Source organism: Triturus cristatus, chromosome 2_1 (genome assembly GCF_964204655.1).
Source record: "Triturus cristatus chromosome 2_1, aTriCri1.1, whole genome shotgun sequence".
NCBI classification, from domain to species: Eukaryota; Metazoa; Chordata; class Amphibia; order Caudata; family Salamandridae; genus Triturus; species Triturus cristatus.
Genome location: NC_140581.1, coordinates 1,130,084,584 through 1,130,112,056, shown reverse-complemented (window position 1 = coordinate 1,130,112,056; position 27,473 = coordinate 1,130,084,584). Strand labels below are relative to the sequence as shown.

The 27,473-nt window shown below is 45.3% G+C and overlaps 1 protein-coding gene across 1 annotated transcript in view; it reads left to right on the top strand.

Moving 5' to 3' along the window:
• ARHGAP24 (Rho GTPase activating protein 24) overlaps window positions 1–27,473 on the top strand; it is a 1,422,561-nt gene that overhangs the window by 469,721 nt on the left and 925,367 nt on the right. The window lies entirely within an intron of this gene.

Below are 27,473 nucleotides of genomic sequence, written 5' to 3'. Positions count from 1 at the left end.
TCTCCCCGTGCCTGAATATGTAATGTAAATACCGTACTCATGTACAGCGCTCCAATACCTTCGGGTCGAGTCCACGACATATAAAAGATGCAGCCAAAAAAAAAAAGAAAAAAACTGTTTCAACGTTGGGGTGTACGAGTTTAACATTACAGGCAATGGCATTTTCTTCAAGTGGGGGAGGCCTCGCCCGTCAGCGGGTCGTGCCTCTCATGGTCACAACATGACTGGGCAGGCGGTGCCAACGGGCGGGGTGTAATCATCATGTCTCACGGTGGCTAGGGGTTAAGGTCTTCCATTATGACGGTAAAGGCTATGTGTTTAAACACCGTTGTTCCAACGCTTGTGGTGTACGGCAGCAGGTATTAGAGGCTGCGTGGGCCCGGTTGCAACTGCCTCGCCATTACCTGGGGTGCCCAACCTCCAGGTCCCTCCGCATAATCCTAATCCTCCCCCGGCCAGAATATGGGCGGAGTGCGGCAGCTGGTGTGGGGGGGGGGGGGATCTGGGGTCGGGAAGAACGCCGGCCCGCTTCCTTCTGGCACCTAGTGGCTTCGCTAGCATCGGACAACCAGCAGGTTGTTGCAGAGTAGAGCGTCCCAACCGTTTTTGGGGCCCTCTGCCCACGCGGTGAATGGGTTCCCCAGCCGGAGCGGCCCGGTCGATCAGGGGTCATGGCAGGGTAAGCCATCATCAAGCGGCTCCATCCGTGGGGTGGGGAGGGTCATCATGGCCGAACAGGAAACCTTGCAGGAAAACCAGTGTTCGAGCCTCGAGGTCGCGTCCACATCCTGAGATGCTGGGCAAATGCCTTGATCTCCCCGTGCCTGAATGTGTAATGTAAATACCGTGCTATGTAAAGCGCTCCATACCTTCGGGGCGAGTCCGCGCTATATAAATATGCAAAATTCATGAGGAAGCGGCAAGTGGAGGGCTCGCGACCGGGCACGGCTTTTGTGATGCTCGGGGGGGCGATCACCGAGTAGTGGGAATCGTCAGGGTCCCGCGTCTGTTGCGCAGTCTGCTAGCAAACCTTAGAACTGCACAGATGTGTTCATTGCTAGTAATCTTGCCCAGGGGGGCCACCAATGTAACCCTGTTTGATGTGGTCCTTATTAAAGCATTAATAAGGTTGTGGCCCGGGACAAGCTTCATTAGGCACAAGTAGCTCTCATGATAGAAATGTTTGAGATCCCATTGAACACAGGCGTGTTATTACTGTACCGTAACTTGATGTGATGCTCCGGTTTCTCAACGCCGCACCTAGTACTCTTCAACGGTGATGTGCATATTTGTTAGCCTTCAATGGATGTTTTCGTTCGCTATAATTTTGCCCAACCGGCAAGTGATTGCATTTATGGGAATCCAACGCGGCGCTTGGCCCTAGGATTGTCGGCAGTGGCCCAAGTGCACCAGGTGCGCACTGGTGCTACACTGGTGCCTTTTACCCTGGTGATGGCATTGTTAAAAGCCAAGCAGGTTCCTTTGCTCTAGGTCAGGCTGGCCATTGGGCCCTGTTGAGGCTTGTTTTGGTTCGTTGCAGCACAGGCTGTGTTGCAGTGTTCAGTCGCAGCAGATTATCCTCGCTAGCTCCGCTGACTGGAGTGGGGGGTTCTGCCTGGCTTGGGTGCATACCCTGGCCAACCAGAAACTCCATATACAATATTGTTAGAAAAATTCCAGCAGTGGTTTGCGGTCCTGTTGCTACCGCCCCACAGGCGAACACAAAGCCCTATCATATCCCTGCGTCTGGCTGCAAGTCTAATGAACGACAGTCCCTCAGCGTCTTGACCAGCACTGCCTGGGTATGGCAGGACATGCAGTCAGTCTGGGTGAGAATGGCCTCCCTGAGGTGAGGATAGAGCTCAAGACACGAGTTGTACCCCGGGATAGGGTGAGAGTGTGCCTACATGAAAAGGGGATTGAAAGCACAGTATAATTGAGAATAGACATCGAAGCGTGCTTGCTGGAGCCTGGGACAGACATGTTGCGGGCTCTGCGCGTCCTGTGGCTGTGTTTTTTCATGGAGCATCACCTAAGGGTAAGAGGACTAGAGGACATTGCTGCCCTGCACCATATAAGTACCCTCTGGTGTTCCTATTTAATGGGTTTGTGCGGTAATGATTTAAAAGGCGCACCTTGGGCCTCCCTTTTTTTGTATCATGCTTGCACTTGTATAAGGGCGCCGCTCCATTTCTGAGGTCGTTGGTGATGTTGGCTATGCTCTCGCTGGGTGGGCCTGCTTGTGTGCCCTGAAGGGGCAATGTTCCTAGCGGTGAGCTGTGCGCACCTGCTGCCTTGCGCTTGGTATATATTTTGGTTAGCTTGTCACTGGTACAGGACAGGTATGATGCCCTGGTTCCTGACATGCTCGCCGCTTATGTGATGGTCTGTGGCAGGGAGCTGTATCCCTGTAGCGTGGGATCAGTCAGCTGGTGCCGTTACATAATTTCACAGCATTATAGGTTACTGTGCCAGCTAGTCACAATCAGATAAGGTTTTGATCTTTGCCCTCAGGCTAAATGGCTTTCTGGAATCACGCAGGTTGTCTCGTAAATGGTTATGGAGAAACGTTAGTGCATAGTGCAAACTAAGCATAGTGGGGACAGATGCCAACATGTGTCAATTTGTTTCCCTATAGCAGGGATTGTACCCCCTGTGAGGTTATTGAGTTTGATTTCTCTTGAGGCTCCTGGCAGTGCCTTTGGGGCGGGCTGCCCTGCCTCTCTGTGCTTGAGGCATGCATGACTGAGTGAGATGCAACGGGGGAGCAGAAAAGAGTGGCACACTTGCTTTTCCCCGGAATTCTTATCAATGAGCCTCAGTAGCAAGAATGATCATGCCAACAGTGACAAGGAAATCATTTATGACTCTTGAATCAGCCTATTGGCAAAGAGAGGGCAGCACTGTCTAGTGACGACGTAGAGTGGACAGTCTGTTGAATGGGTTACCACGCATCTTAACGCGGCGTGGGGGCACCCAGGAGTTGTCATAGCCTGATTTCAAGAAATAGACATCTAGAACACTCGCCTGTTTGTTACACAAGCCTGGCATTGTTCGGTTCTCTGTTTGGGAAGGCAAATTATGGGTCTTGCCACACTCTGGGGGGATTATACAGCCAAGGGCCACCAGTCACGTATGTGACCAAACTGCAGGCACTGATGCCTCAGGCTTTAGAGGAGGCAGTCTTGTAGTGCGGCCCCTGCTGTTCAGCTGCTGTCGTTCTAGCGCCGCTAGACAATTTAAGGGTCTCATCTGAGATGTCCAGGGGGCATCATACCTTGGCTCTCGGCTCAGCCTGGGCAGAGTTTGGGACGATCTCTGCGGTGTGACTGGACTGGTTTGGAGCAGCAGCGCGGGGTGTTTTGATGCTGCTTTATGCCTGGCCGTAAGGCTTGTCCTGCGCCGCAGGATGCTATACATGGGGTGAGTGGATGTGGTTGATGACCAGAACGGCCGACCGAGAGCTCAGAGACTATTGGAAACTGACCAATGTAATCAACGTGTGCAGGGCTTCGGACCGGAGGAGGGAAATCTTAGTCTTTTTCAACCGGCACATTGGCTAGCTACTGTATTAGTGACTGTCTTAGTGTCAGTGACACTTGTTTGTTTTGGGCTTTACCCCGGTCATCACCAGCAATTCTACTGGCTGGTCTGCGTGATGCGTCCGGGTGCTGCTAGGCACACGAGGTGGTAATTCTAATCGCAGAAGGGTCTGTGTGTCCGTGCGTTATATGAGATATGTGATGCCTCAGTTGGGCATGAGGTACTTATGATATGCGCCCTGCTACAAGTGTTAGTAGGATACACTGCTGATTGAGTGGATGCATATGGTGTTATGCTATTTACAGTTCCTAGCAGCAACTACAGGGTGGTGTTAACTGAGCTGTAGGATGGTGGTCCGATTACCCCAATGAGTTAGGTAATCCCTGTAATGTCATGATGAGGTTGATAGAACAGGGTAATAGGGGCAGATGGAAGTAAGTTTCTCTTGGATGGACGATACAATGGGTAATTAAAATAACCTGGTATGGAGTCTTTTCTGTAGGGTGCATAGTGTGTCACTGTGGGAATGCGGTTGGCACATTACATTTGCCTCTAGGATAAGCTGGTATCTCTGCCTAACCACCTACGGGGTGGGCAGGTGTCAGCTTAATTGTGTACTTTCTTCTCCTGACTAGAGAGGCGGGTTCAGCCAGGCTTAGGTGCATACCCTAACCAACCAGAAACGCTATTTACATTGTTGGTAGAGAATGCCTCTGAGTTGTTTGCAGTCCATTCGCAGCCGCCCCACAGGGAGAATGTTTTAGGCCACTAGGTTTGTGGAAGGCTCTGGTTTGTGAGCCTGGTGAAGAGCTAAGGTCAGGCTAGTAGGTCTCGGTCTTTCGCCAGCCATGAGCGGATTGTATCAGGGAGAGCTGGGTGTGGGTCAGGAAGCGCCAGGCATCAGTAGCACTGAGCGGCTTACAGACAGATGTGGTACCCTATCCAAAGGGCATCGGGGGATTAGAGCCCTACTCCGAGGTACCGCCTTAAGTGCTTGGAGGTCTGTTTTGCACCGCTTTCCAATGGAAACAATTGTCTAGCGGGCTGAGCTGAGCGTTTTTGCAGGCATAGCAGGCATAAGTAACCGTATCAGCTACCAGTCCAAGCATTATTCTGTCACTAATTTACTCAGATAACTGGGACAGGAAGTAAGGCGGGCCGGATAGCTTTCTTCTACCTGCATTGGCACATCTTGTCAGGAGTAATTGTCAAAGGGATTGCACTTCAGCCGGGTAAAGTTGCACTCATCCACACCAAGCAGATTGTGTAAGATCACCCTGGGCCGCATTTACACTGCCTTAGGCCAGTGTGGTTGTCAGTGCCATTAATCATTACATTGAACTACACAGGACGTGTAACCGTGGGTTACAACAGCAGAAGTTTGGGGATAGCTAGACCCCACCCATTGTCTAGGTGTGGGTTTAATTAGTTGGAGTTGGCACTCTTGTATGAACAGGGGTTCGAGGCTACATGAGGGCATCACCGCGTCTCAGACCGATCACGGGCATTGTGTGTTTCCCAGGGTGCAGCAATTGAAGGCAAGGCTCTTTCCAAAATCTGTCACCAGAACACAAGGTAGTCAGGGCCAACTTGTCCGTTGGGTGACTTGTGCAGGCACCTGTGTAGCCATCACTCCACGAAGGGGGGAGTTGTCTCAAATAGAGGGCACAATGCATATATTGTTTCAAACAAGATTCAACACCATTAATGTGTTCACCAGGGTCTAGCAATCAAAGAAGGCTGTGCAACCACCTGGCAAATGGTGCAGATTAAGTGCACTCTAGAACCAAGGTTAGGTGACACAGGAGTGTGACCCAAGATACACAGGTGGCGGAATGGCAACGCAGGATTTTCAGCTTATGCTGGGTAGGAGGTTCCGTATCACCAACCAGCAGGGTGCCATGTGGCATAAACCAGTAAATATGTGTAAGAAGGACATAGATGCAGGTCGGGAGAGGTTTGTCTAAGGTAGTATGTATTGCCAGGCATGGTTAACAACCCATCCACACCAGTTAGATAGTCACCAACTCACACCGGGTACCTCGGATCCTAGTAATCATTGGAAGACACACACGATTCTGTGGTCTCGTGGGGTATGTTAGTACCACCCTGAAGTGTAGAAGGCAATAGAACTGCACATGCCACTATTGTGGGGGGGACTGATGCAGCAATTTGATCCCTGCCAAAGCAAACCAAGGTTCTTATGGCCAAACGCACAACATACAACCGTTCACTCTTGCCTCCCTGAAGGTAGTCTGTTAGCAGAGGGATAGAACGGGACGGCTTGCACCAGGGTGCGGATACTGCATGGGCAACACAGCAGATAGGCTGCTGCCAGATGAGGGTGCTTGCGGGCTGAGAGGCCAGGCAATGTAGCAGAGCCAATCCTAAGGACCCCTCTCCCCCACCGAACTGCCTGCGAATGCGAGTTCAGTGGGTTTTGCAATGTCGTAGGTATTTTCCTGTCCATACAAGGGCAGAAGGGTACATTGCAGGAAACTGCATAAATAGAGTGGGGGCTGACCTATAGAGCATCAGGGATCTCAGCTTGTTAGCAGGGATGTTGGCATCTGTGATAGAGCGTTAGTCAAGTAAGTCTGGTAGTAGGCGTAAGTTCTCTCCAAATTGTTGTTGTGACTGCTAGTGTGCGCTAGGCGGAAAACAGTCTTGTTCACTATGGATTATTATAGAGAAGGTCTGTGCACATGTCGGGTCAACCTCAACTAAGAGGTGCACTCTGCTCCCAGGTCGGGCTACGGGTCGCTTCAAGTGATGCACGAAATGCCCCGTCCACATAGCCAATTATATAGGCTGGTTGTGGAAGCGGTCCTATAAACGAGTGGGCTGCGGTTCCATTGAACCAGGTGATAGGGTGCACATAAGGCTAGAGAGCTGCAACTACAGGGTTCAGGAGGTGGGAGCCACTTCAGCTTGAAGGAAGATAGCGATGTTTAAGAGTAGAGCCTCCTCCTGGGAGTCCATCACATCCTTGCAGGGCATGCGAGGCACTGGTCCTTTCCCAGAGAACCATAAACCGCTCCATGCGCAAATTCTCAGAGAAAGGGGCTTTGGCTTCATCAGGCATGAACCATGCCGGGCGAACACCAAAGGTTATTTTACAAAGTTGGGGTGCACTTGGCACAGGTGGGCTTGGATCTGTTCCTACTGGACATGAAGTTGGCCCGTGAAGTTGCAGGTTGCAGTGAGAAAGGAACTGTTTTGGTGGGGGGGCTCTTTAGGCGACGGTGGCCGCCTCCAGAGCTGTGGCGGAGTTACAGGGCGATCTGGAAGCATATGGGTACAGAAAGGTTACCTCTGCAAGAGCACAATAGGGGTGCCAGAGCCAAATCACAGGAACCTCGTGTGGAGGGTCCTGGAACAACTACGTCGGCGCCCCGTTAGTCCTTCGGGCGCTTGTGGGCCTGAACAACCGGGGGTTTGCCTTGCTACGCTCCGCTCTGAAAGGGGCGTGAGTAATAAGGGACCAATGTGTCACGTGATCCAGTAAGGGGATCACCCCCCCATAAGGGTAGCGCTGATTGGTTTCTCCACAGTGCTTGGCTCATCAGGCGGACAGGGCAGGGCAGCATAGGTTGGTACAGCTGCCTGCCCTTGGATCGCCCGTAAGATAACCCACCATATTGCATACTTTTGTATGGAATAAACCTGCAGCAATATTTTCCCAAACAAAAGTTGTGTTGTGTATTTATTTGTGCATGCATACTCTGTTGTGGTAAGGGTGGGGTGTGATGCCATAATGGAACTATGCCCAGCCCCTCCGGAGCTGCCACGCACCAGGCCGCTCGCAAGGTTCACCCCTGCTATCTTCTGTTGCAGCGGTTCTCCGCAACATTAACACTGCCCGCAGAGTCAGGGCTATAACAGCATCCCATTTGGGGCCCCAATATGTTAATTCACTCTGGATGCTGCAGGATATTGGTCTTGATGCCGGGAGCAACTGTGAGACATGTCTACCTGGCCATCTTGCCTGCCCATCCCCCAACCTCATTTTGGACAGGTGTGTATGAGTGTGTGCATGTGTGAGGGCATGAGTGCATGCCAGTTTTAGTGTGCATGTGTGTTTGCTTGTGCTTCTGCCTTTGTGTGCCAGTGTGTGCATGAATTTCTGTCTAATCTACTCTGAAACATTAGGACTTGTTGTCACAAAACAATTGTTCGTATGCCCAGCAAGTAAAATTTGCAAGTTAGACAAATATCTGATGTCTAGTCGGTCTGTCCAACTCCAGTTAAATTGTCTGGTAGTCTGGGCTTTGCATGCATGATAGTTTTTAAGCCAAATGATAGTTAGTACCTGCAGTAAAATAGGTTCCGACATTTGCTGACGTTAGTGTGTTTTGACTACTGAAATGCATACTTTTTCTCATTGATGTTTTTTTTACCAATTAAATCCAGCAATTTTAGTGTTCAGGCTGTGAAGCGTTATTCTTCGAGCAATAAAAAGAGAGACGGTCTTTTCATCTAACATAATCAAACCAATGCTTCTAAAGATTTATAAAGCAATTAAACTGTGATTTTCATAGAAAAATACTTGATTACCCCATTGTTAATCTGCTTGATTAAAAAATGCTGCCGGAGATCTAAATCTAATAAAAAAATATCTGACCGCTATGTCACATTGGGAGCACTTTGGCTTTACTCAGATGACAGGAAGGGATTACAAGTATCAGATTCCTTCCTCTGAATAAGGCGATTCATTACAGTAAATTAAAAATTAGAAAATGAAAAAATAAGTTGTGTATAAGGACTCAATTGTTCTTCTTGTTTCTGTTCTTGGTCCATGCCTTCCATGCTTATTGAATTTCCTTCTGTCATACTGTGTATTCAACAGGCCAGAGACGTGGCATAGCAGAAAGATGCAAGTTGTTAAGGAATTTGTGCAATGAGTAGATTAAATATGTCACTGTTCAGTGGAAAGTTATTAGGAGCAAGATATGCAAATACTAAATCTTCCCCTATGAGCACCTGTGCTATATTTACTTGAAATCATTTAACAGTAATATCCTATGCCGAAGACACGCAGTTGTTGTTTACTTGCGAGAAGGATGATGCGCTAAGATTAAGAGAAATAAACACTTGCCTGGCAAAGGTGTTCGCCTGGTTTAGGCAAAATCAACTGCTATGTTATTCAGAAAAGTCTGAAATTATTTTTTGGGACATAACCCAGGCGATGAATGGCGCCAATGGTGGCCCCAGAATTTGCCCCCCCCCAGCAAGCCCAGTCACCACCGTAAAAAACCTTGGGGTGAAACTGGATGCTGATATGTCCATGAAGTCCCAGGTTCAATCAGTGGCCGGCACATGCTTTGGGCTACTGAAAACGTATGAGGAACTTCCTCCCCTTGCGCCCAGTCTCGCATAGGAAAACCGTGGTCCAAGCCCTGATTAAGTCAAGGTTGGATTATGTCAACGTGCTGTACTTATGCCTCCCCGATTACTTACTAAGCCGCCTGCAGGTGGTACAAAACGCGATGGCTAGGGCATGGTCGGACCCAGGACACATATGACTTCTCATTTAAAGTCCCTGTACTTGCTCTCGGTGCGAAAAAGGGTATATTTTAAAGCCCTGGTGCTGGCCTTTAATGCCTTTCACAACATAGGGGCCCCCTACATTAGGAACAGAATTCAGCCCTATGCACCATCCAGAACCTTGCGGTCTTCGACCAAGCGCTTGACAATCGTGCCAAGGTTCGTTCGTTCGCGTATTGGGGGACGCTCTTTCCAGGTGGCAGCCTCTAAGCTATGGAATAGCATGCCACCCTCCCTGAGACAGGTGCAGGATCTCCTTAGTTTCAGGAGAAATTTAAAAACTTGGCTCTTTCAACATTAGATGAGGCACCTGCTGTTATGTTCACTGCTCTGTCAAGGGGTGATGCTAGCACCGGGACACTCTCAGGAGTTGCTGCGCGCTCTACAAATACCCAGTAACATAACATAACAGAAATTCATAATTTACTATTGTCAGCAGTGACTATCAACACAATTCCAGTTGGGCCAGATCCATGCCAGATTTTCAGGATAACCGCAGTGTATGAAGTGTATTTAAATCCACAGTATGTCACTTTCAATTGTGAGGACATTCTGCAATCCTGGCATGGATCCAGCACTCTTCGACCAACATTCGACACCAACAGTGTACAACATGTTGGAGATACAAGCACGATAATGCATACGGAGTGAAGTTTCTGCACAGATTGAATAGACATAGGATTAAGAATTGCCAGATTCATAGGTACAGTTCTGAGGAAATGTATCATGGAAAGGGGTGAACGATCACTTTAAGCATATAAACTAACAGACACATTTAAGCAAGGTATAGAGAAAACCAAATTGGGTACCGCGGCCCGTGCAGGTAAGAGCGGTGGGGCCGGGTTGTTGGGGGGGAAGGTATTTCAACAGACGATCAGGATGGAAAATTAAATAAATAATACATTTTCTCTAGTGGTCGTCTGTCGAAATTCCCCTCCACCCGGCCCCACGCCTCACCAATCTCACCTGCACGGGCCGTGGCTGCAAATTGGTATTTATTCACACCACAAAGAATGTTTGCTTGCAGTAGGTTTACACACTTCAGAAGTGTGTTTCTAAATTGATTCATCAAGAGGAAGTACTGAATTAACTTTAGGTCTGGGATTCGCATGATCAAGCATCAGAATTGATAGACTATGCCATAAATCTATCCCTTCCTTATGAAGAAAAGTGGCTCAATGACAAATGTATTTAGACAATTTTGGAGCAAGGATCTGAATACCAGTGCTTCGGAGGTTATATAGACATAAAACAACAAGAACCAGCAATTTACTGCTGAATAATAGGAAAGGAATATGGAACTGAAGTAGACTATACAATAAGAACTACTGGACCTGAGGACATGCAGATGTATTGAACATTGAATTACAGTAATAAAAATGTATTTTGATTAAAAATATCTGACTTTATTTGGAATACCTATAGCGTGAGTAATCAGGTTACCATGAGTATCTATGAGCGATGTGATGAAAGATATGTAAGTGTGGCTGCTTGACTTGCAACAAGGACTTAATCCATATGCATCCAGCACATGCCACACTCCTCAAACGGGAACTAATAGTAACTTTTCTTTGACTGTATACTTACTACTAATAGGGTACAATAAGTAAATTCACAAGCAAGACAATGACCATGATACAACTGTAAATAAAAACAAAAACTTCTTTAATGCCTAGATTGACCCCAATGCAACCAGTGATAATAAGAAAAAAAGGTTAATAATGTACTGCATCGTAGCTGGTGCACTCTTGAAAAATGTGCGATTGTTGATTATTTTAAGTGTGCCCAAACCTCTTTGCTTGCATTTTTTTGATTTGTTTCCTAGGGCCTAGAAGTGACACCAGCTGTTAAATGAACAGGTACTCTCGCCCTCATTTTTTCACTGCCCAGCGTGTGCATGTTATCCTCGTTTGAAGAGCTCCTCTCAGAGTGGTCTCATGTCTGGACTTTTAAGGAGATGTGCAAAATCTCGAAAAATAAAAACAAAAGTTACAATTTTGGGAACATTGCAAGACATTAAATGTAAATTTCATAAAATACATTTGGGATCTTTAGTGGAAAATGAATGTGAGGGCATATCTCGCATTCAAAAGACACTTGAGATACTCACACGTGGACAAGAATGAAGTGAGAATGTCCTTCATGACCCATTATTACCCATTTTCTGCTTGTATCAGCCTTCTGCAAGATATTTTCTGAATGAGTCACTCCCTTGAGTAACAAAAGGGAGCAAAATAGAGGTGTTTGGTGCCTTGCTATTCACTTCTTTACTAATCTTCATCAGAAAATCAGGATTCATAAGTTTTTTCCCCTCTGTCAGTTTTTAGGTCGATTCTGGGCAGCGCATGCGCTGATCTGCGTGGCATGCTGTAATGAGGTAGGGATTTGAAGCTCTGCCCACTCTCCATCCACATATTTCATTGTCTTGTGTCATTGTCCACTGTAAACTGTGGGGACCCGATTCACAAAAGTAATGTGAGACAAAATCCTAACTTTACGACTTTCGGTATTCACAAATGGTATTTAGGAGTAGTAAAGTTAGGATTTTGTCTTAAACTTGTCTTAAGTTTTGGTCTGAAGACAAAATCCTAACTTAAGGTTAACTTAAGTTTAACTTAAGTTTAATTTAGGATTTTGTCTTAAGTTTGTATTAAGTTTTGGTCTTACGTTAAACTTAAGTTAAACTTAAGTTAGGATTTTTTCTTAAGACCAAAACTTAAGACAAATTTAAGACAAAATCCTAACTTAAGTTTAACTTAAGTTTAACTTAAGTTAGTATTTTGTCTTAAAACCAAAACTCAAGATAAAATGAAGACAAAATCCTAACTTTACTACTCCTAAATGACTTTTGTGAATACTGAAATTCATAAAGTTAGGATTTTGTCTCAGATAACTTATGTGAATCGGGCCCTGGCTGTTCATTGGTCAAAAGACTTAGTAGTCCCTCCTTAGTACTTCCTTGTCTCATTTTGTAACCTCCCATGGCGACACTCCCTGTTACTTGTGTTTTTGCTCAGTAGGTTTTAATTACAGCTTCCGAGCACTATTTTTCCAAATAGCGTTGTCCTGCCTGCTGTTGCAGGCAGGACACACTCTTTCCTAACGCTTTTTTTATTTTTATAGCATGCATTTGCAATGCAATAGATCTCGCATTTGTAAGAGTTTTAGCTATTGACATTGTAAATGACAATGACTTTTATTTATCTGTTTTAAAACAACAGATAAATAAAAGGCATTGCCATTTACAATGCAAATAGCTCAAACTCTCATAAATGCGACACCTGTTGCATTGCAAATGCTTGTTCCTCCTGTGTGGGATCCTGTTAAAGAAGCACTTTACACTTTCATGTACACTGTTCTGTGAGGGGTGGCTCTGTGGCTACTGGGAGGAGTTGCCCTTTCTATGGGCAAGTGTTCAAGTTCCTAGTTCTTGACACATACCAACAGTGGGTATACTAAGGAAACTAAATTGTGACTTCTTCTCAAATAGGTATATCCGGCTGAGTTCTCCAGACAGGGGTTAAGGCTGCAATGGGCAGTTTCAACATCATACTCTTCTTACTTAGTTGTGAGTTATTGTCCTACAGTTCCTCCCAGGTGACCTACACATAAATGTATATGGCATCCAGAATCAAATTCTATGACAGTAGGTGCCAGAAACGAAAGGCACATTGTGGGTCAATTACCTATAAGTCTATATCAATCAGTAGACATGATTATTTTTTATTATGAAGTTTGATTGTACACTTAATTTTTTTTTTTACATTTTGGCAAGAATAATTTGTTGTCTTTGCCTCCACAAACCCCAAAAGTCATAATTTTTTCTTTCATTATTTTTTGGGATGGAGATATGAATTTGGTACGGTTTGGCTTGGGGAGATCCGGAAAATATTAGGATTTTTTGCAATCTCATTGCAATCCAGTCCTCGATAAACATTCTACATACCCAGTATCCTGTATTTCGATTTCATATCGTCAGAGTCTGTTCTGCCTTTTGTTTTCCTAAATCGACTGATAACATGCTTTCTCAACCAGCCAAAGGTCGGAACATTTGCCTAAGTAGCAGGAGATAGAACTGAAAAGCAAACAAGATTAAATACACATACAAATATGTCTCTGTGGTATTTGTTTGCTCCTTTGTATGGATTCTGTCGTAAATGACTAGCCATACGTGACCGAAATGTTTACTGAATGGTTCAGTACAAATGTAAATAAGCAGCTCTGCTTTTTCAATTACAGTTTTTAAATGTATTGTCCCTCTTTTTTTACCTCCTGTAAATGACAATTTTTAAGTCTTCAGAACACACATCTTCTATAACTCGTTGCAAACTGTGAAATGTCCTCGATGTATTGCCTCTTTTCCTGAAAATGTCAACATACTAGTATTTCAAGTCAAATGAAGGAAAGTCACAAAAACACCCTGCACCATTAGATACAAACACAATACGTGTGAACGTTGTGCTATTTTACAAAGTTTTTTTACAGTTAACATAGAAAGAGGCCTTTTGAAATATAAGGGAGGCAGCAGTAAAAGTGTAGATGGTAGAAGAAGTGGGGAAAGGTGACATACCAGATATTATAGTGACAGTAGTGTAGGATGTAAGTCACACATTTGATCCTGGGGATACGTTGGTTTGACTCGCACTAGTCTAAAATATGTACCTATAGTCCTTTGATGATAACAGAGCAATCTCTTTTAATTAATATCTGCTGTGGCCGGCCATTTAGGGGGAGTCCCCCCCCTCCTATTGGCCAACATAAAGAGTGTCTGTCGGGCTGAAAAGTTCAGCCCTGCAGATACTCTTTATTTTCAGGTCAGGCAGCTAGGAATTAGATGTGCGATAAATGCGCAGGCGCATGGCTGCCTGAGCTGAACTTTGCTGGGCTGAAGATGTCACAGCCCTGTGGGTGAGTCCTCTTCAGCCGCAAACTACCGCAAGGCCCTCCCCCTCATGATGAGGGGGAGCATCGCTGATATCCCCGGACCTGGGCACTTCAGTTTTAAGCTTTGAGTTGTCCAGGGCCGAGTTTCTATCATTGATGCCTCGTCACAGAGTAGGGTGAGGTCAGCTCTCTCACTGACCCCATACCCCTCTGAGATGTGGTGGGGACTGCTGTCTCCTCTCATTGACTGACTTAAGATCAGCCAAGGAGAGGAGGCAGCAGTCTCAACCCTTCTGGAGCCACCAAGGCTTCCCACCCCGAGGCGCTGCAGAAGGTGAGTGTTATGTTTTTTCACATTTGGAGTGTGCATGCTTGTTTGTATATATGAATGTATATGTATTTCTGAAGGTGTGCTGTGAATGGGTGTGTGTGTGCTTGTGAATGGTGTCCGTGTGTGCACGCACGAGAATGCATGGGGGTGTGGATGGATGTGTGTAGATGGGTGAGTGTGTGTGTATGTGCATGTGCAGACCGCCCCCCACTCCGCTTGAATTACTAGCTGCCACAGATTGACATGGCTGTACTTCGTGGACACGGGACACTCAAAAGACTTCACATTTACTTCTAAAATAAAGGTTATACCTCAGTAGTTGATATATGCAGCAAATCAATTGCTTTGCTCCAAAAGAGATTTGATGAAAATAGATTACATGTGCATTTTATTGGTCATCCAATGTAACATGCACAATAAATTGCAAGTTGTAAATAAACACCTGTTACTAGCTATGAAGGGCATCAGTTAACTAGTTGTGAAGAACTTGTGGACACAGTCATTCTTCTTCTGAGAGAACACATGATTTATTTGTTTTTTTTAAGCCTAGCTCAATATTTGTATGCCCCACCCCCATTACCAATATCCAGCGCCCCATGATGACCATTCCATGTCTTTTTATAACTCTCTATTTTGTCTTCATAATTAGAGGCTTTCTTGAATTGCAAAGAATTAGATGTACTACAGGAAAAGGTAAGGTACTGGAAGAGAGTGAGTCATTTTAGAATCAGGAAATTTAAAGGTGTTCATCTGTTAAGGGCAGAAACAATTCATAAGGGGTGGCTTCATTATAAGAAGCCAATCAAATATGGATATTTGAGAAATGAAGAATTAAAAGATGATAACTGAGATAATGGGTATGGTAGTCACTAGATGTTGTGGGATAGCCCCAGGGATGGCTCCTCCGTTAAGGCGGAGGAGCATTGCCCCACTGCCCTTTGAGCAGGAAAAATAAAATGATAATAACGTAGTTATTATCATGTTATTTTTCGCAGGTTCGGAGCTGGGTAGCGGCGGTGTGGAGCTGGAGGTACAGGGGGAGGAGTTGTTTGCACACTCCAAGTGTGCATGACTGCTTGGCCGGTCGTTTTGGCCTGGCCAAACAATCATGCACACTTTGCATATTCCCCACCAGGCTGCATTACACAGCCTGGTAGGGAACATGCCCAAGCCCCCTGTCCCCGTCTGGGCACCAATCCACGGCGCTCAGGCCAATCACAATGCGGCAGTGCAACATTGTGATTGGCTATGGGGAGCCTGGGTGCTTCCTGGTACCGGGACTCGCCGGAGAAGCGGTGGAGAGATGCAGGCGGCGGAAGAGGTAAGTGGTATTTTTTTTATTTTGGCCCAACCCACCACCCCCTCCCCTTTGCCGCTCCACCCTCATTCCCTGCCAGCTGCTACTGGATAGCCATAAGAACAGCAATGCCATTGAAAGCTGCTGCCCTTTGAATAAGAGGATGTGTGATGAACAATTGGAAGTAGTTACGTAGAAACAAAATCAAACTCTTGGGAGAAATGCAACTGAGTTGATCTGCGGAAAAAAGCAGGCACATAAAGTCTGATTACAAGTTGAGGCAATATTTATCGCCCTGATAAATAACGATACCATGGGGTAAGTTATTTATTGGGAGCAATAAATCACACCTATTATGTGTTTATGGGGAATAACATGCAGATTTTGATGTTTAACGCACCAAAATCTGCATAATCCAGTAAATACCGTATGATTTCCCCTGCTAACTTTCAGCAAGTTTAACCTGCCAAAATTTAACAAATGTTGGGGTATTTAACACTGTTAGAAATGGGGTCTGTAGTTGGCAGTGGTTTGCACCGTGTCCATGTAGGGACCCACACTCTAGTCAGGGTAAGTGTAGTACACACTAAGTTTACCTGTGCTCACCCTATGGTAGCTTGGCTCAGTGGAGTAGGGCTAAACTTAAGAGGCAATGTGTAAAGTATTTGTGCACACACACACAGGAACACAGTCAAAACACCAAAACGTACTCCACACCAGTTTAGAAAAATAGTCAATATTTATCTGAGTAAAACAAGACCAGAGGCCTTATTACATAAAGTGCTTCAGGGGCGCAACAGACGTTTGGGCCCACTTTGAGCACCCCCGAAGCACTTTGGTGTTACAGAAAGGGCCGCATAAGGGCCTGCAGCCCCTTCTGTAATACTGATAGCGTTGTCACACATAAAGGGCCAGCACCATCTACAGGGGCATTTCCTTATTTGCATAGGGGTGTGCCCCATGCAATTGAGGGGATCCCTTAGCCTCTGCGCCTGCGCCGTATTACAGACGTAGGCGCAGAGGCAAAGAAGCCCTCAGGAGGCGCACCATCTCAAAGGTGGCGCACTGTCAGTGCACCTCCTGATGGCAGCCCTTTGGAGGGGGGAACGGGGTCCCATAGACCTCCCCAGACATTCTTTTGCAGGCGGGTGCAGTCACTGACTGCACCCGCCTCCAAGGGGATGATCGCTAATCTCCTCCAAAATTGCAGGTGGGTTGCGGCCGCGATATGAAAACACAGAGCTGCTGTAAAGCAGCTACCCCATTTTTCACAGGAAAGCACTACTCTGGGGGAAGCGCATGTTTGCAGCTGCCCTTGTGGTAGTGCATTCATGGTAATGGGACGCATTTTCATTGCTTGCACCTGGCGCACCTTTTTTACACGGGCGCCCGGCGTAAACAATGAAAATGTGCATTTACCGTAATATGGCCCAAGGCTGATAAAAATCCAACACACATAAGTCAAGATATGAATCCTTCAATATTAAATGCACTTATAGCGGTTCTCGAAACAGTAGCTGCAACTAGGGCTATTTGGTCTGCCCTGACCGAGACAAATCCACAAGTTCAGGCAGACCGCGATGGAGTGCGGGATGGCTACAGGAGCCGCACGGACCCCAGTGCAGTACAATACAATGGATGTGTCACAAAGTCAATGATGGTGCGATGCGTAGAGGAGGTGAGGCATTGCAAAGTCAGGTAATGCGTTGGCTCCTTACTGCTATGCAGGTCATTGGCATGTTGACTCTTTGAGACAGTGCGTTTCTCAAAGGAGGTTGAGGCGTCACTGTAGCAAAATGATGCATCTGTTTCTGGATGCGGTGCAGGGTTGTTGAGCTGCTAATGCCCAGAGTTGATGGCAGGAGCAGGCAAGGTGATGCACTGGTTGCAGGTGCGAGGCCTCGGGTCCTGAAGGCAACATGGTGTCGATGATGCGTAAATGTCACAGCGCGGTGTGTTGAATCCACAGCATTGATGTCGAACCACCAGGCCGCAGGTGCTGTGTCGGAGCGGTGAGTGGTGTAGCAGTGCGTGGTGTAGCAGCGCTCAAGACTCATACAGCCATGTTACTTCGAAGGCACAGCGGCACCATCTGGACATTGGTAATCGGCTCCTGTGCCGTGACATGCGGGACGCCAGAAATACGCGTCTGCCCCTGTATAGTAGCTATAAGGGGGAAGACGCGGATTTCTGGCATCCCGCATTGTCAAACAGTCACGACACAGGAGCCGATTACCAATTAACTACCCTGGATACAAGAGGAAATAGTTTTAACTTGAGAAAACGTACTGGATAGCACAACATGTGTGCAATTCCTTACAGAGCTAGGAAATTGAATGTCAAAAACGAGCCCTGATGAAGTCCACTGAAGCTAGACAAAACGCGTTGGCTGCTTGGCGGTTTTTTTATTACAAAAGAAGAATAAAGAAATTTAACAATAATAACAATGGATGGACCCAATTACTTGTGAAATCTGAATTTGGTGGTGCAATCCACAGTTGCGGCAAATCTAATCTTGGTCTTGGAGACTGCTCTCTGGATACAGCGGGAGCGGTGGAGGTGCACACCATTGGAGTATAATACTCCAAGTACTGGACTCTTTATGGGAGATTTCGTTGCTTTTTCTTTAGGGGGAGGTGTGTCACATATACACAGTAGTGTGTATGTATGGTCTTGCTGTCCCACCTTGGTACTGACATGTGCACATGTTAGCGGTCGGCTCCATGCCTCAGCCTGACTGATTGATGAAGTTGACTGTGGAAAGGGCATAGATACCACCAACAACCCAGGGCCGGCTGTAGGGTGGTGCAACCGGTGCAGCTGCACCTGGCGCTGAGCTTGCGGGCGTTGTGTTTAAGGAATAAATTATGGGTCTAAAAGCACCTACTGCAGAGCTCCTTATGTGTCCAGTAGTTTTCAGGCAACAATAAAAAAGTCAACATGACATGGTGATTAATGTTCCTGCTGGACAGGATCAGAATGCTTCTACTGGCAATTTTAACTCATCATAAAGTAGTGCAGAGGTTTAATATACCTGTTGCAAGGGGCATATACCATGCAGATCACAGAAGTGTATTTTGTGTTGCTTGAAGTTCATAAGTTACAATCCAAATATAGCACAGTGACCTATGAACAGTCATCAAAGAGCTGTACTCAGAGTGCATGGTATAGGTTAGGACAGTATGTTTTTCCCCCAGTCTAACACTGCTAATAGGGTTTGTTTGGGTAGAAATGCATTCTTATGAGTAAAGCCAATGTGTTTAAAACCACATTTTTAATTCTGAGTTTGTGCTTCTCCAGACCAAACACTCTCAAAATATATCTCCTACTAGTATGGATAGCACGTGATTCCTACCCTTTGTAACTCTCATTGTCTTATTTAACATTTCCTATAGACTAATTTACACACGTATGATTCATTGTCTCTGTATAATGTGTGTGTGTGTGATGTAAAGTGCTCTGACCACCCCCCCCCCATGCTGGTATGAATAGATGTTTGACCAGGCATCCTTGGAGTGGTTTTTACCTGTCTTTTGGCCTCTGCCTCGCGTATTTTTGCTGTGTGCTGGATTTAGGTGTTGCTGGTCCAGATGCTTTGGGCACTTTGCCACTGCTGATCAGTGCCAAAGACCAAGTGCTCCCTCTGTAAATTGTGAATATGGATTGGTGTTTCCATGATTGGCTTGTTTGACTTACCTGTAAGTCCCTAGAACAGTGCACTGTGTGTGCCCAGGGCCTGTAAGCCAAATTATGCTAGTGGGCCTGCAGCACTGATTGTGCCACCCACACAACCAGCCTTTCCAACAGGTCTCAGACCTGCCACTTCAGTGTCTGCGCACAGTCCCGAATGCCATGTCGACCTGGCAAGTTCACCCACTTGCCAGGCCCTACCCTTCCCTTTTATCACATGTGAGTCACCCCTAAGGTAGACCCAAGGTACCCCTGTGAGCAGGGTGCAGTGTATGTGAAAGGTAGGACATGTACTGATTTGTGTGACATGTCCTGATAGTGAAAAATAGTGTATTTCATTTTTCACTATTGAAAGGCTACCTGCCCTATAGGATAGAATGGGGAATACTTTTGTAACATCTTACCAGTGTAACTTCCCATTGGGACAAGATAGAAAGATGGAGTTCAGTATACCTGAACTCACAATACAAAAATGCATCTTTTAGTAAAGATTATTTTTATATAGTGTGTTTGAAAATACCACTTTTAGAAAGTGGGCATTTTCTTACTTAGCCATCCTGTGTGCCTCTGCTGATTTGTGAATTGACTGTCTGACTTATGGAGTTACAGGGGCTGGGGATGTGCATTTGCTTCAGACAGCCACTGGGGGGTGTTGAGGTGTGTCCTGCCTTTCCTGAATGAGTCAGGGCTGGTCTGAATACAACTGGGCTGCAGTAGGAGGAGGAGATTTCCTTGCACCTGAATAGGCCTGGTCTGCCTCACACATTGCTGCCTCCACCTCCTGCCAGGAAGCTGGTCCAGAGAGGACAGAACTGGCTTTGAATGAGCACAGAGCTTCTCTGCCACAAGAGAACAAAGAGAAATTGAGTATAAATATTGGGGCCCATACCCCAGAACTTTAGAATACTTCTGGACTCAAGGAAAAGAGCTGGAAAAGCTGAAAGAGAAGTACTGCCCCATTGACGTGTGCTGTCTGGGGTTGGCCTGAAGTGGCTGTTTCTGCCAAGGAGAGGACAAATACTTTGCTGTTTGCTGTGTATCCTGCTTGAAGAAGATCTCCAATGGCTTGAAGTAGAGGCTTGAAGTAGAGCTTGCCTCCTGTTCTGAAGTCTCAGGGACTAAAAGGGATTCACCACCAGCTCCACTGAACTCCCTTGCTGGGAGTTTTGACCTGCCAAGAGGTGCCTATGCCTGTGTTGGGCCTATGGAGGTTGTTCCTGCTGCTCGGAGCTGAGAAAAGTGAAGCAGCTGAAGGAGCGTGACGCATCCACTCCCATTTCTGATGCAGCACCGCTGTGCAAGAAGAATTTTCACCCTTTGCTTCAGTGCCACTGAAGAAACCAACGCAGCGCCTGCCCGCGGCTGGAGAAATCGCTGCACTTCAAGTTTCGTGCACCAACCTCTGAAGTCCGAGATCACCGCACCAACTCTGACGCAGGCCCTGCTGTACGGCTGCAAGAACCGACTCATCAGGGGACCGCGGCATCGAGAGATATCTCAGATAACCTTGTCTGCTCGTGCCAAGCTACCAAGGACCTGAGCAGAGGTTGTCTAAGGGTGTAACTCCCTTACCCTGACAAGGGTCTCTACTTGAACAAAGGTGCAAACCATTGCTAACTAGAGACTTCCATTTCTAACAATAGCGCTATAAAATAAATGAAATGCATGTGAGAAGGAGAAGCTGTGGAGAGATGAGGAGCACTGTTGGAGGGTGGAAGTGAGGGAATCTGTGGAGAAGGAGGTAATTGGCGGGTGGGGCACCAAATTAGTCTGTTGCACCAGACCCCACCAGCACTAAAGCCAGCCCTGCCAACGACTTCACTTCATGACTACACTGTGGCTTGTTTTGTTTATTATGAGTTGTTCAGTCATTAACAAGATCCTCCTGTCTGAGAGTGGATGGTCTTTCCTAATGCCAATCATTTAACATGAATCATAAATTCAGTGATTTCTCCACGCTGCCTTCGGCAGCCTTCTATCGACCAGGCTCGCTGATATTGACTGTGTGCAGAATCCATGCCAAGCAATTATGACTTTGCATATTATTGCAGGTTTTCTGAAGAAAACACCACTCCACTTGTCAGTTTCTGAAAACAGGTTAGTGATCTAAATGTACTTATTCATTACTGGTTTGTTCCAATTTCTAGTCCCGTGATAATTTAAAGTGTGAAAAATCCAATCTTCTGCTGAGTTCATTTTAGCATTCAGCCTAAATATTCTTTCTCGGTTCACATTCAATATCCGTAGATTGCTTTTCAAAGACTAAATATGTTTTTACCTGAAGAATGCACGAGTGTTTATGAAATAGCATAGGATCGGATTTGCAAAGGGTTTTAGCGCTCACACATTCTATGATTTGGTAAATCAGAGGGTTTGGAAGGGCTAAACCCCTATTTTACATGTACGAAGCACCTTTAACGATTTGGGAAATATTTTATGAACATTAGATTGGTTTAGGAAACCATACTGAATAGGTATTTGGGAGGAGCGTGTTCAAGTCATACCTTCCAGGTACCAATTCATGTGCTATGTATTAATGTTATATCACCAAAATGCGGAAGCAAAAAAATGAATATTTTACCAATACCTCAAAGGAGGTCGGAACACATTCACAAACAGGAATAGGATCCCCCAAAAAACCCTTCCCCTTTGTGATTACTAAAATAAACTCACAATTGCTGAAAAAAGATTGTGAAACTTTTCATTTTTTTAGTTTAAACACATCCCATCTTCCTTTACGGAAATGAGATGCATGAAAAAAAGTTTGCTTTATTTAAAAGCAGTCCCAAACACAGTGGCTTGCTGATCCAACCAGGCCACCATACCTATGACAGCAATGAATCATATTGGATCACAATTTGTGACCTGCATCATTAATATTAATATGGTAGGTCAAACTGTGACTTACTACGATTTGGAATTTTGTGAACCAACCTATTAGTGCATGGGTCTGTTCACAAAATGCCAATGTATTCAATAAAAGTTGGTGTACAAATTGCGACTACTTTTACCAAATGCATTGTACATACGTCTGGCCCATTGTCCCCTTAAGCAATTTTCTTTCACTGCAAGTGAAATCACTACACTTGAAATGTTGCTGCATAGAAACTTAGGAACACATACTATGCGTTTAAAAATTGGCTTTTTGAGGTTAAAATGTTCCCATGGACAGACTGCCATGGTGTCTGTAGTTTACCTTGAGTCGCACCATCTCGGGTACTGGATGGACCCTTTAGTCCCAGATGCTGGTGGTCTACTGACTCTCTGGGTTTAGCCTTTGCTAGTTTTGAAGGGACTCATTTAATTGCAAATATCTTTGCTTCACACCATCTTTAACTGCAAATACAGTTTTTCTACATGACTTTGGAGCACACCTCTAAGCCTCATGCATGACACCACACCTCTTCAGCACAGGTGACTAAACAAACACTGTGTCAACTATGCACCAAAAATAGAGTAGCCTTTTACTCTATCACCCGGAAGCACTTTGGGAACTCGAGAGAGGTAGGAAAGCAATATGTAAATGCTGCAATGTAAAACAATGTGATGCAATCAAGAATGTGGATGCCACTTTTATACAAACATCCATGAAAGGGCAGGTGTTCACTGATGTCCAAAGAGGAGCGGCCACTTGACTTATGACGGGCTCTAAATATGTTCTGTATGTGCCTGCGTGTGCGTGTGTCCATTGCAAGTGCATCTGTATCCAAATGAATATACTTCCCTCTCTTTGAACAGGGACTAATACCACCACGGGTCACAATGACTATTTTCCACCACTTAAAAAAAAAACGTCACACATTCTGTTTGAAGAGAGTAGTATAATCTTTGCAGAGAAGAGTATAATTTGACTGGTGAAAACATTTCTGAATGGTACATGAGTGATGATTGGATTTCAATCTAGGTACCATCCCAATGTGCTGTTACGGATGTCTTTCACTCATGTCTCAGACAAACCATTAGGTGTTTAAAAGTACCCTCATGCACCAACCTAGTTGGTGGCATGCTTCATCATTGGGTTCCCAACTAGGATGCTAGCTCCTAAAATTGTACACATCCCTAATTTGATGTCTTGGATGATCAGTGGTGGCCTAAAAGGATGGGCTATTGTGGCATATAGTCCCATGAGGATACAGGAGTGTCATATTCTGAAGGGGGTCTGGGAATGTCCTATCTTATTGCATATGGATGCCGTTTCACAGTATGTTATCATTTAATCCAGTTTTTTGTGGGGACAAGCGGTAAATCCAATGTTCTTTTTCGAATAATCGGCTCCACAGATTGTTCTGGCTCCCTTCCAGTTGTTCAATGATCACCCACCGCAAATTGTTCAGTGTGTGGCCTTCAAGAAGCAATTCTTTATCCCTGTAGTGTTCTATTTGCATCGTGCACTGCTGCGATGCTCGTAGATCCATGTTTTGATTTTCTTGCTGGTTATTAATATGTAATGAAGCTGGCAGGGGCATGTGATCATATATATCACATTCATCGAGTTGCAATTCGTGTGTTTGTTGATCGTCCACACCTTCCCAGGTTCCAGATTCAGCGTCTTTGTAGTAGTAGTCAGGTGGCACATGCTACAACTACCACAGGCATAATGACCCGGTACCTCAGGTAGGCCCCAACTATTGAGTACTGTGTTCCTAGGTTCTGTTGTTTTTTTAGGCGTGTGGAGAACAGGCTGTCCTTTAAACTTCTAGCTCTCTTAAGGTAAAAAATAGTTTTTTCCCAGTTGACCTTCCCTGTTTGTAAAATGCGCCAATGCTTGTTGATTGCTTTCGTCACCTACTTTGAAATAGTATGGAAGGTAGTGACGCACGTCAAGGGTGTGGTGACGTCCATCCGAGTTTGGTCTTTTAACCGGGCTTCTCCGTTTTGATTCCATGGTGAGCATTTTGTTTTTTATCCCTTGGGTAAAAGTCCCAAATAAAAAAACACAAAATAACGGAATGAAAGCTTAGCCTGAATTTAAGGCTAAACTGTCTTCTGGTAATTTTTCGTATCCTTTCACCCTACAATTTGGGACACAGCTGCGTCATTGAATAGGCGCATTACACTTACAGTTAAGATTAGGCACTTGCAATGACCTTGGACATTAAGCCTTAAGACTGACAATTTGTCTTGAGCCACAGAGCATGAGAAAGGACATTGTGTTTGTTTTTTCTAATCCAGACTAGAAAAGAAATAGACACAACAATCAGCGCGATTAGTCAAATCCTCAGCAATGACTCTTGAAACATAATTGAGAACTGGAAAGCTGTTTCCAAGCGAAATGATTCTGATTCCAGTCGTGCATGAAATAGAGCTCATCAAACCTATGCTCGCGTGACTTCAGAGATCTGCTTGTGGACAGATGTTCAAGATCAAACAGCAGCCATTTTGGGTACTCTCCTCATTTGTGTTTTGTTTACAGTAGTCACGTGAAAAATCAAGTTCAGAAAAAATTCTCGTTTCAATTTTGGCTCTGAAAACGTGGCTGTTCTTTGATCCAGACATGCATTTCCTTTTAAATGTCATCAATGACATCAAATTTTAACCATTATTCACAAGCCCCAGAATCTTCTGAGTATTCAGCATCCTCGCCTCCCAAATAAAAGGATACATCACCTTGCGCTGCTGTTATTCGCTGTTCAAACACAGAGGGCCAGATTTGCCAGTTTCCCACGCAGCGCAGTGCAGCAGACGCAAATGCTGCTCTGCGTGAGAAGGAGAGAGCAGGAGAGTCCTATATTTACAGAGATATGTCGCTCTCCTCCCCTCTCCCTAACGGCCGTGCGCCACGGACACACCTTTGCGCCATAGTGCAAGGGTGTCTCCGTGAGTCTAGCATAGGTTTAGTACTGGAAGAATTCCCTTCAAGTCCAAAATGCTATGCTTAGACGAACTTAAACCTTTTCCCACTTTGTAAATGTGCTGTACAGTGCAGCGCATATGCAAAGTCGGAAAACAAAGGAGAACTAAAAGCACTTCTCCTTTATAGTGCCTATCTGAAATGGGCGCTATTTTCTGACGCTAAACCTTGTCTACTTTTTAGTGCTTAGCGTCAGAAACCTTGGGTGGTTGCATGGGAACATCCAGGCACCACCCACTGTATGCCCCCTTGGCGCTAAGTAATGCAAAGCAGCGCTATGTGCTGTTTTGTGCTACTTTCCAGTTATTTTCCAGCGTAAAGCAGTTTTTACTGTGAAAAGTAAATAGGTAAAAAAAGATTTAGCATCGCTTTGCGCTACTTTTGCGATGCAAACATGGCATTAAATCTTAGCAAATAGACCCCATATTATGCTTAGATTCGAAAATGGTGGGTAAACCCCAACAAATGCTCTTGGCAAGGTTGTCCTGGTATCAGAAGAAGGCAAGCGAGCTTAGACCAAGCACAGACAGCTGTAAGGTGACTAGTAACAACTACAAAAAAGGGCTGCACCCTTATCATATACAATATGAACTATGACATTGTGTTGTGTGGCTATCTTTACTGTGATTTACCTTAGAATCAGGATAGGGTGAAGTGAGGTAAGTGGTAGTCTAATGTGATATCAAATGAAGAAGTGTTTAGTCAATTAAAATTATTTTTACATCACAGTTTCCAGGCATTAAGTATGCTGGAAATATTAAAGCAAAACTGTATTGAAAACTATTTGCCTTAGCTCGATCATTGCCCTCAAACATTTCATTAGTAATAGACATTTTTTTTTTTTATAGAGTTTTATATAGCGCAAACTAGACCCTAGACATTGGGTATCAGAGCGCTTGACATGAGCACCATGTAAAGGATACATTCATTTTTTGTTAGGCTCAGGGAGGTTAAGTGATTTGCCCAGAATCACAGGATGTTAAGCGTCGTTGCAGAGACTCGAACCTGGTTCCCCAGCTTTGAAGTTGACCGCTCTAGCCGTAAGGCTACATCCTCTCCCCAGACATCCTGTAAGCTGCAAGACTGGCGTGGGCTCAACATTCTGGGCAAATCACTTAATCTCCCATGCCTACAAAAATGAATGTGTCCTTAACTAGTGCTCATGAATCGAGCTCCAACTTGATCGAGTTTGTGCTATAAGCGCCGGTGTTGATGATTAAGTGCCGGAGCTCACCGGAAACCACTGGCTCAATTTAAGCACTGATTACATAATATAGTAGAACGCAACATCGTATATTATTTCTATCATTGCTGTAATTGAGGGGAGCTTATCTTTTGCCATGCTGGTTCTTTGCCTGCGACCTGAACTAGATAAACCCTTTGCCCCTCTTCCAAATATTTCTCTTTCTTTGGGCTAAAAGTTGCATCTAATGTCCACGTTTTGTGGCGACGGGATACTCTATTTCAGGGCCCTAATGGCCCGATCACTACAAACCCTGTAGTGTTAGGATAAATACAGAAGTAGAGACTGGCATGACCTGAAGAAAAATTCACTTGTTTCTTTCAGCCCAAGCGCGCCTTTTTTCAACAACTCTCCGCCTATTTGACGTCGCTATGCGCGTGGACGGTTGAGGGCCAACAGCGCGGCATTACCAGCCGGGGCACAATTGGTGCTCTGTGCTTTCATGCAACGGAACCCAAGCCCCCATTCTTTGCGCCTGCGCAAGCGAGCAAGTCTAGAAATGTGTACGCTAAACATATGTATGGCTTGCATTGATCAAGGAGGCGCTCATTGGCTCTTTCCTGAATTGACTGCCTGGGGAATGTAAGGAATGAGCTGGGCACGAGAGCTGACGTTTGTCTTTTTGGGAAGACAATTGTCACGTGTGGGTTGATCATATATTATGCTCTGATTTTCAGCTGTGCACAAGAACTCTTTTGTGAAGCGCATCTTACTTCCAAACAGTTGGTTTTTGTATTACTGATGCAAGAAAAAGCACTCACTGTCTTTTTTTTTTATTTAGCTTTGCTTTGTGTGCGCAAGGCATTAAAAATGTATTTAAAAAAATGATAATGTGGTATGCTGAGCCCGCCATGATTTTGCATACATGTTATAATAGGAAGTGTGTGTATTTAGTTTAAAGAGTTGGCTTCTAGGAGCAGCGCGTAGAATGCTGGCATTGCACACTAAACCCACACACTTCTTGTCAAGATAAATGGATGGTAATAGTTGGACAACTTTGGGGCATATTTACAAAAGAAGTGACGGAGCGCGGCGTTAGCCTTGTTGGCTTAACGCTGCGCTGGGCCACTTCTGAAACGCCAGGCTG